Source organism: Kogia breviceps, chromosome 11, assembly GCF_026419965.1.
Source record: "Kogia breviceps isolate mKogBre1 chromosome 11, mKogBre1 haplotype 1, whole genome shotgun sequence".
NCBI lineage: Eukaryota > Metazoa > Chordata > Mammalia > Artiodactyla > Physeteridae > Kogia > Kogia breviceps.
This window is the reverse complement of record NC_081320.1, coordinates 19943694-19953448: the sequence shown is the minus strand read 5'-3', so window position 1 is coordinate 19953448 and position 9755 is coordinate 19943694. Positions and strand designations below refer to the sequence as shown.

Sequence of the window (9755 nt, the reverse complement as noted above, 5' to 3'; positions counted from 1 at the left end):
ACAAACAAAAATATGAAAACAAAGAAAACTTCCAAACAAGTTTTGTTTTTATTTTCTTTATATTGCATCAGTGTTCATACTTGAATACTTATAATGGTAATGTGGTCATAATTTTCCATTTGCATTAAACATGTTTTTAAAACCTATCATTCTTTCAACACTTAATTAACAAATATCTAATAGGCAATTACTTCTTCTAGGTACTGAGCATAAAACCATGAGTAAACCACTCTGTCCTTATCCAACTTGCATTCTGGTGGGGAATACACATGATAAGCAAGACTGATAAACCAATTACAGAATATATTAGTGTTAAATGCAGAAGAGAAACAAAAAAGGAAAGAGAGTTGTAAAAGCAAGAATTAAAATTTTACAGTCGTTGTCCAGGAAATAAACTAACTTTTAATATAAAACTAACTTTTGAATCAAGATCTTGTGAAATTGAATAAGTTAGTTTCACAAATAAAACCTAATTAATACTTATTCAGTATTGTTACATATTATGTATTTTGTTATTTTCTTTATAATTATTGACTAAATTAAGCACTGTGATTTCTTTTACCATATCAGTATTTCAATACTGCTACAAAACTTTGCAATAAAAACAACAAAATATATCTTAACCTGGGTGATGATAAAATGGGTAAATACATATGTAAAAGGTATTTACATATTTGAGGTGCACATCTAAGATGTGTGCACTTTAAGTTATGTAAATTACACTTCAATTTAAAAGTAAAAACAATAACAACAATAATGATAGTACTACTACTACTGTATCTCCATTATTACCCTCACTATTACTATTCTATCTGACCACTACCCCGTCATCCAAAGTTTCATTTTGAACATTTATTATCTCTAAGGCTTATATGAGAAGATTTATTTTACATTCATTATTTTATTTAATAATTATTAGAAATCTTTGAAGTTAATATGGATATTCCTGGTTTACAGAGGAATATATATGTGAAAGAACTTGCCCAAACTAACAAATACTGTGCACTGCTGGGAATATAGTAATGAAAAATAATACAAGGTGACTCTCTTCACAGATCTTAACTGGAGTGAGTGAGATAGATATTAGAAGCTTTATTAATAAATTATTTTTAATTAGCTACTATATTTCTTCTAAGATTAGGACACATTTCCCTGTGCTTTCCCCTCATCCTTAGGGTAAGGGGAAATAACCACCTAAGGCAATTATTCTCAAATTTTTAATCTGATGGCTCTTTAATATTCTTAAATTTATTGAAGACTCCAAGGAGCTTTTGTTTATATGTATATATATTTATACTTACCACATTAAGCATTAAAACAGATGTTTAAAAAATACCTACTTAGAAACTCATTTAAAAATAACACCGTAATCATTATATACTAAAAAAGAATGTATTTTAGTGAAAATGCCAATATTTTCCAAAACAATAATTTTGAAAAGAGTGGCATTGCTTTGCATTTCTAAAAATTTCTTTAATGTGAGGTTTCTGGATTCTCTGGATTCTCACATCTACTTCTGCATTCCCTGTGTTTCAATATATCACACTATGCAGCTTCTGGATAACTCCCTGTACACTCATAAAGGAAGGAGTGAAATAGATATCTTACTATTATTGACAAAGTAGTTTTGACTTCATAGACTTCCTGAAATGGCACTACACTGTAAGAATTGCTGTCCTAAGGAAAACTGTGTGACATAACGTGGGGAAGGAGAAAAGAAAGTAATAGAATGGTAAATGTAACAATGGAGTTGAAAGGGAATTTGTTTGCTGGGGAAAGGGCTAGTAGTGTTAATCGAAATCTAGTGACTCAATCAGTACAGGAAATCTGTTACTGATCACCTACATCACCTAAGGTGTATCATATAAATGTTGCAGGGACTTTTAATTTAAAATGAGGGATTTAAACTATATCCTCAAACTCCCTCTGCAACATGAATATTCTATCATTTTGCAAAATCAAGATATTCTCGGGGTTTCATCCCACTGCCATCCTGAAGGTTCTGCATAGCAGTGAAGGATAAATAAAGGAACAGGAATGTGTTTGGGAACATAATTGTCCAGCTCACAGTTGAAATATTGTTCTTATCTCAGAAAGCTTCTAAGATGAGCACTGCTCCTTGAGGAGCAAAGACCTTTAAGAGAAGACAGGTGAAGATATTTTGAATTAATTACTGGTCCCAGAACAATAGAACTTAAGCTACTTAACAACCAGGAGTAGTTATTAAGCCCTTTATCCTGAAAGAATGCTTACATAGCAGAGAATTCTCTGGCAGGTACAGTAGAGTAATGGTGCCTGGAATCAACCTGAGTATAATTTGAGGTCTCTATGGTCATGGTCTCTTTTGATACTTGTCTAAACACAGCTTGTACTCAGTTATAAACTGAACTTTATACAGTTGCCAGTTTACCTGAATCTTATCCCTTTTAGACATAGTTTTGTACCTATTCAAATGTTCTACATACTGCCTACTCCCATTTTGGGCTCTATTCGATCAATTCAGCTTTGTGTTTTTGTAAACTATAAGTGACAATGTAAGTGTATTTCTAATATCCATTTATAAAATAAGCAACAGATTTCAAGTGATAGTGGCAATTTTTCTGTTTTTTTAAAAAATTCTTGTGGGTGTGATTTTCTAAATTGTCTTATTTATAAAATATCAAGGACTCTTTAGCTAGTTTGTCAAATCACTAATATTTTTCCAAAAAAAATAAGTCTCTTAACAACTTGGAATGGCACAATGTATCATTATGTATTATATAATCAAGTATAATCGTACATCTTAGTTGTCTTGAAAAATATAATTCAATGAAATGAATATCTTTCTAAACCATCTGTCAATTGTTCTTGCTATAAAAATGATAAAACTTTACCAATAAGAAACAAGTATGTACTCATTCTGTTAATAAACATAAAAAGCACACAATAGGAAACAATGGAAGAGTAGAAAACAAAAACAGCAAGAAGATAAATACAAAATATATTGTGCTAAAAGTATATACTGATTTCAATGTCAAAAGCTTTGTTCTTTAAAATTATTGTGGTAATTATATAATGAAGTATCTAAGTCAAATCATTATGCTGTGCACTTTAAGCTTATAAGTGCTTGAGCTGTACAGATATAGTGCTGTATCTCAATTATATCTCTATAAAACTGGAAGAAAAACAAACAAAAAAACCCTTGCATGTCTGGTTCTCCATATTTTCAGCTTTGTTTTATGGCCCTAATTGAGTCAAGTTTTCTTCTGTTTGTTAAATATTTCTACAAATTTCCTGCTGAATGGATTCATAATTGTTCCCCCTCTGTTTTTTTGGTTATTGTGAATGAGAATTTTCCTTCATATTTCATAACTGATTATCACTGACATATAGGAAAGGTAACTATTTAGAGAAAATTATTTTAATTAGTTATGCAAGTGAATTATCATTTCTAATTTTTCATGTCTGTTTTAGTGGTTCAAGATAAGCAATTATATAAATAACAAATAAGAAATATTTTCTTAAGTATTATTATTTTTGTTTTCTGAATGGCTTATTTTTCTACTTAGCACTTCAAAAGCTGTTAAACAAGAAGAGATTTATAGTAAATGTTTTGTTAGAGGCTAATTTTATTTATTTCTCTCAAATTTATTTTCTCAAAATTAAAGAAATGTAGACACTCAGTTAAACATATCAAACTGTATGGAAGGTAAGAAATAAATTATCACTCTTCCCATTCCCCAGTCATTGACTTCTCTTCCAGAATTACTCACCATTAACTTTTGTTTTTTGTCTTTTAGGATATTTTCTTCAGTTATCTCTTTTTTTTTTTACTCCCTCAAATAGGGAAATATCTGTTTAAATTTAGTCTAGTTTACTCTGATTGCTTTCTTTCAGAGTAATAGAAGAAACGTGCCAGAGGCAGCCAAATATAATGTTACCAGCAACAGCTCTGAACACAGGCCACAGATTCAAGTTATTTTCTCAAAACCTTGTCCAGAGATGGTACCGTCATCTATAGTATCCCCCCGCACCTTAGTTGTATGGAGAGTTAAATGAATTATATGTACCTTAAATAAGAGGCTTAAGTGAATTAATACATATAATGTGTGTAGAAGAGTGCCTGTCACATAGTAAGCCCTCTAGGAGGGCTCTATGTTTATCAATCCTCACAAATATTGTTGAAGTTCTATTTAATAAGTCTAGATCTGCATCCTATTGTAAGCTAATTACTTCTACACGTATTTAAATATCCTCTTTCTACTGCCAAATATGTAGCATCATAGACTACCCTTCCTACTTGGACTACTCACACTCTAAATCATTTTTCTACAAATAGAGTGTGTGTACTCAATAGAGAAGGTCTGCAAGATAATGCACTGAAGTTTTTAAAGACAATATTAAATTTTATATTTACTTTATGTTTAAAAAGTTGGAAAAATGAAGACCTTAATATTTGATGTGGGATATTGACCCTGCTGCCCGCACTTTGTCTGAGCATTGGGAGGACTCCAGTCAGGCAAGGAGTGCAAAGACAAAGGTGTTCTGAATGGAAGTTTCTTGCCACCAAAGGGTTTAATAATGAGACTCATAGAGGAATGTATGCCTGGCCAAAAGAATTTACAGATTGTGTAAGCTTTTTTTTTTTTAAGACAAAACCTCACAAAATTGAGAGGTGGCTTTCAAACTTTCCTTCAAAGAAACCTTCCCTCCAACCCAGGTGAAAGTTTAAACACAGCCTCCCACTACCACAAGTAATGCAGTTGAGTTTCCCACTTTTGGGAAAATTGCAGAAGTCAGCACTTCTGTAGTGCAAGGAGCCTCACCAAGAGAATACTACCTTCCTGATGATGGTATCTCCCCTGCCAGATAAGTATCAAAGAAAATATTGAGTGAAGAGAGTATTAATTCTACAAGTAGGAGAGAATGAGGGGAAAAGGAAGAAGGTGACACTTCTACTTCCAATATGAGTTCTACCTCAGCCTTATTACTAGGAAACAACAATGACAACATAATTATTCTGAAAATAAGGTGATCAAACCTCTGAGTCCTGAGCATATATCATGGCTGGAGATAGATGTTAATGGTGATGTGAAGCAGTTGGTGTAGTTGAGATCTATCAACCACCCAACCAGCTCACAAATACTAAGCCCTGCAATTTAGTCAACACTTTCTAAGTCATATGATACTCAACTGGATAAAACATGATGTAGCTTCTCCTAAAATTTCTTACATAATAGCAAAAGACCAAACTGCTTATGTATTTGGGTAAACCCTTGATCTTTTTGTCACTGTGATCGTGGTTGAAATAATACACAGAAAGCAATATGGTGAAAAATGATGGTGTATTATTTTTTGGCAAATCCTGTTAAAAGAATCATAGAAAAAACAGCTAAAGACTAGAATAAATAAGTGTAACTACAAATTGTGTAAGATTTTCTCAATAGTTGAATGGAAATATAGAGGTTTTTAACATAGCTCTGCTTAAGGTATTCAGTTCATAAATTTCAATAATAAACTTCACAAAGAACTACATTTTGTAAACACTAAAGAGAAGATTAGCAGTGTATATATATTCTCAACAGTAAATTGCTTCATTAATGATAAAAAATGTTATGATAAAAACTGGGTGTAAACAAGGTGCATTGAAGAAACTAACAGAAATAACCTGGGCTAACAATGCAAAGACTGCAACATACGTGAAATGTATTGGTAATCAAGCCATGTTACGGGAATACAGATGAAATTAGAAAGGTACAAGGTATTGGAGGTTATCACAGAAAATAGTTATGTTTATAAAAATAAAACTTTCTGGGGCTTCCCTGGTGGCGCAGTGGTTGAGAGCCCACCTGCCGATGCAGGGGACGCAGGTTCGTGCCCCGGTCCGGGAAGATCCCACATGCCGCGGAGCGGCTAGGCCTGTGAGCCATGGCCGCTGAACCTGCGCGTCCGGAGCTTGTGCTCCGCAACGGGAGAGGCCACAGCAGTGAGAGGCCCGCGAACTGAAAAATACAAACAAACAAAAAAATAAAACTTTCTAAATATGACAATCTCTATAGTACCATGAAATGAGGTGAGATTAGTATGAAAATCTTTTGTATAGCACAAAGTCCACCAGTCTCATGGCAAAGTCCACCAGTCTCATGGCAAAGTCCATTAAGCACTGTTAAAGTGAATTGTACTGGGTTTTTTTTCAACAGACTCATGTTCCAAATTTGCTGTTATTTTCTGTGTTTCAAGAATCTAGCTATATTCTAGAAGGATATTTTTAAATATTCATTTGGAAATCATTTTGGACTCACATAAAAGTTGAAAACATAGTACAGAGATTTTATGTGTACCCTTCACCCAGCTTCCCCTACTGTTAACATTTTACATTACCATAATATAATTATAAAAACAGTGAAAAAAACACTAGTATAATAGTACTAACTAAAGTATAGGACTTATTTGAATTTCACTAATTTTGCCATTTCACCATTTTTTGTTCCAGCATCCAATCCAAGATCTCACATTGTATTTAGTTTTCGTGTCTCCTTAGTCTCCACCAATACGTGACAGTTACTCAGTCTTTCCCTGCTCTTCATGATATTGATGTTTGTAATAAATAGTAATCAGATTGGGTTAGCCTTATGCTTCCTTCTGATCAGAATGATATGAATTTTTATCAAGAATACAACAGAAGTTATGTCCTCAGTGCAGTATGTCAGGGGCACATACTATTGATGTGTCTTATTACTGCTGATGTGTATTTTGATCACATAGTTAAGGTGGTATCTACCGTGTTTCTCACTGTAATGTTACAATTTTTCCCTCTATAATTAATAAATATAACTTTACTTATTTACTTTGAGACTGCAGATATACTTTTTCTCCTCCTGTTTTTGCCTACTGATTTTGGCATTCATCAGAGGATCTTTCTTGCACCAATTATCACCATGTTGTATCCATAATGATGATTTTGAATTTCCTTCATTCCTTTTGTATTATTAATTGAAATTCTTCTGTAAGGAAGACCTGTCCCTTGTCTCTCCTTTTTTAAATTATTTATTCAATTATTTATTTATATCAGTATGAATGCATAGATATTGGTTTATTCTATGCATTATAATACAATATTATCATTATTTATTTTGTTGCTAAAATTTTTCCAACTTTGGTTCATACAGCTCAGTCAATTCATTAAGGTTGACTTCTGTGTCCTTTTGACTCAGGCCTATTTTTTCAGCACTTCTTAATTACTAGAAGATATATTTGCAAAAAAAACCTCACATCTCATCTGTTCTTTTAAGTTGAAAGTTACATTTTTACTGCAAGTGAGAAAGTAACTTTTATAAAAGAAATACATTCTATGGGGAGTTTGAAAATGCTTGTTTTTCTTTTCAATTTAAATGGTTTTTACCCAAGCTAAACAATGATATCATCTATAAAAAGTCAAATGTGCACACTTAACAAGCAAAAGATTCTAATCTACTCAAAATCATCCAGTGAAGGTCCTTCCTGTGAAATTTTACTGTGGTTTTTAAACTTAGTTCTTAAAAGCACATAAATGCAATATGTTTCACTTGCTTTGTAAGAAAAGCTTCTTGACATCATCACAGAAGTTTTCCAAACAGATTTTTACATAGAACTTTGCATTATAGGTAGAAAATAATACAGAATAAATAAATTTATTAAGTAGTACCACTGAAGTCTTATTTTCATTTAGATGTATATCCCTTTATGGACTATCATTTTCAGTTATGACAGATAATGAAGCCATGTAGAGAAATTAACTTTGAACCACACATAGGAGCCATTGCATCACAAAGCATCCAATCGATAGTTTCAAATTACAAATTAAATGTAATCAAATTTCTCTCACTAAAAGCATTGAAAAGTATTATGCCATTGGGCAATATAATAGATATTTTAAAAACTTTATTTAGATCTTGAACTTACATATTGCCCACTCTTCATAATGTAAATAATATATTGCAATAGTCATACCTATAAGATTCGAAATTAATATACTAGCAAGAAAGATGTATAGTCACTTTTTAGTAATGGAATGTTCAAAAAGTTTGAAATGAGTGCTCTAAACATATTTATACTACTTGGAAATCTACATTTCCACATATAAAATAATACGGATTCTTGTTCCCTCTCGCCTATAGTAAAACCTACTATTTCTAAGAGCTACATGTCAAAAGGAAAACTTTGAACTCAGCACCTACTTGGTACCTATGCCCTGCTGAGTTGTTTTCTGAGAATTGAGGATCTAATGAAAAGATGGCAGCAGGAGGAAGAGGGAGCACCAACGCTCCACCTGGCTTGCTGTTCTATTTTCTAGAGCTACAGAACCCAGGTTTCTGAGTCTGCATATGGAAAATGTGATTTACAGTATCTTTGCAGGACGATGATAGTTTCAAGAGGAGATTTCTGGGCAGTTTCTGAGATGAAACACACACTTGTTTTGTTTTGCTTTTCTCTTTTTGAACCAGGTGCTTTTATTAGAGCATCATTCCAATTTTTCAAATTATGTTGATTATCAGTTTTATAGTTCAATGTTGTGAGCATTTGTGTTTTTGTTGCAGTTACTGTCAGGTCTTCAATAGTATTTTAGTAATAAAAAGAGAATAAGCAATTGGAGGAAGATAGAGGAATGGAGCACTGGGGATGTATATTAGCGCTTTACTGTTTCCAGTAAACATTTTCAGTATGTTTCTGCAAAGCTAATTGTTCAAAGATACTTTCTTGAAGAAGCTTTCCCATATGAGACAATCCTAACTGCATTAAACTAGCTAAAAAGTTAACCCAAACTGATCATCTCAGTTAAGATTCAGAACATAATTGACAAATTTTTCAGTGTAGACTTTATTTTTTTAACTTCAGAAGTCACCAACTGTAGGGAATATATTCTCATCAGAAATACCAAGATTTTATATAACACAATTCATCTTTTTAAAAACTCCATCTTACCTGCTTTAAGAATTAATAAAGATTAAATATTTATATTTCAATGAACATTTCTCCCTTCATCCCCTTTCATCTTTAATTTGGTCCTGCAGGATGAAAAATTCTTTGAGCTATGTTATAGATCTCTGAACTTCATAGAAGACTGATATTACATCATCCCAATGAGAAAGTCATTCTAAATATCAAAAAAAACATAGAAATATATCCCAGGAGAAAAATCCAAATATCAGACCTAAGCTGGACTGAAGAGTCATTCAATTAAAATTTGAGTTTTGCAGATATCTGCACTGAATGCCCTGTATTATTTAACCATTATTTGCAAGTCCATCCTAAAGCAAAATAAAAAATTAGAAGTTTGTCTTAGGTAGCTTCCAATTTCCTCTTTTAATATTATTATTATTATTTTTCATCCAAGTGTCTACTCCTCCACAGACCCCTTTCCAATATGGCTTTTTCTCAAGGAGACACTAGTTAGAACCCAGTTCCTCTTAAGATATCAAATTAGAATTAATTTGTCATTTATATGGAACCCAGTGTCACATATATTACCTTATTAATGCTAATTTTAATAGGAAATTGGATTAAAACCCCCAAAGATTAACAATATCCTTAAAGTTGCAGTGCTGAAAACTGTCAGATTCAGATGTACCACCTTAAATCATCTTTCTCAAATTCTAGACTATGTTGTTACATCATTTTCCCACAAAAATGGTTTAGGAGAATATTTCAGAGTCGCAAGCTGTATTTGATTTGTCCTCAAATCATGTACATAGCAGCTGACAAAATGTGAACGCTCTGGAGTTTGACTTCTCAGCTTT

General features: G+C 32.4%; 1 non-coding gene across 1 annotated transcript; it reads right to left on the bottom strand.

Moving 5' to 3' along the window:
• Positions 1-4696: 4696 nt before the first annotated feature.
• LOC131766028 (U1 spliceosomal RNA) lies at positions 4697-4856 on the bottom strand. Its single transcript, XR_009338333.1, has one exon. It is a non-coding gene; the product is annotated as a U1 spliceosomal RNA (small nuclear RNA).
• Between the last annotated feature and the right edge of the window lie 4899 nt (positions 4857-9755).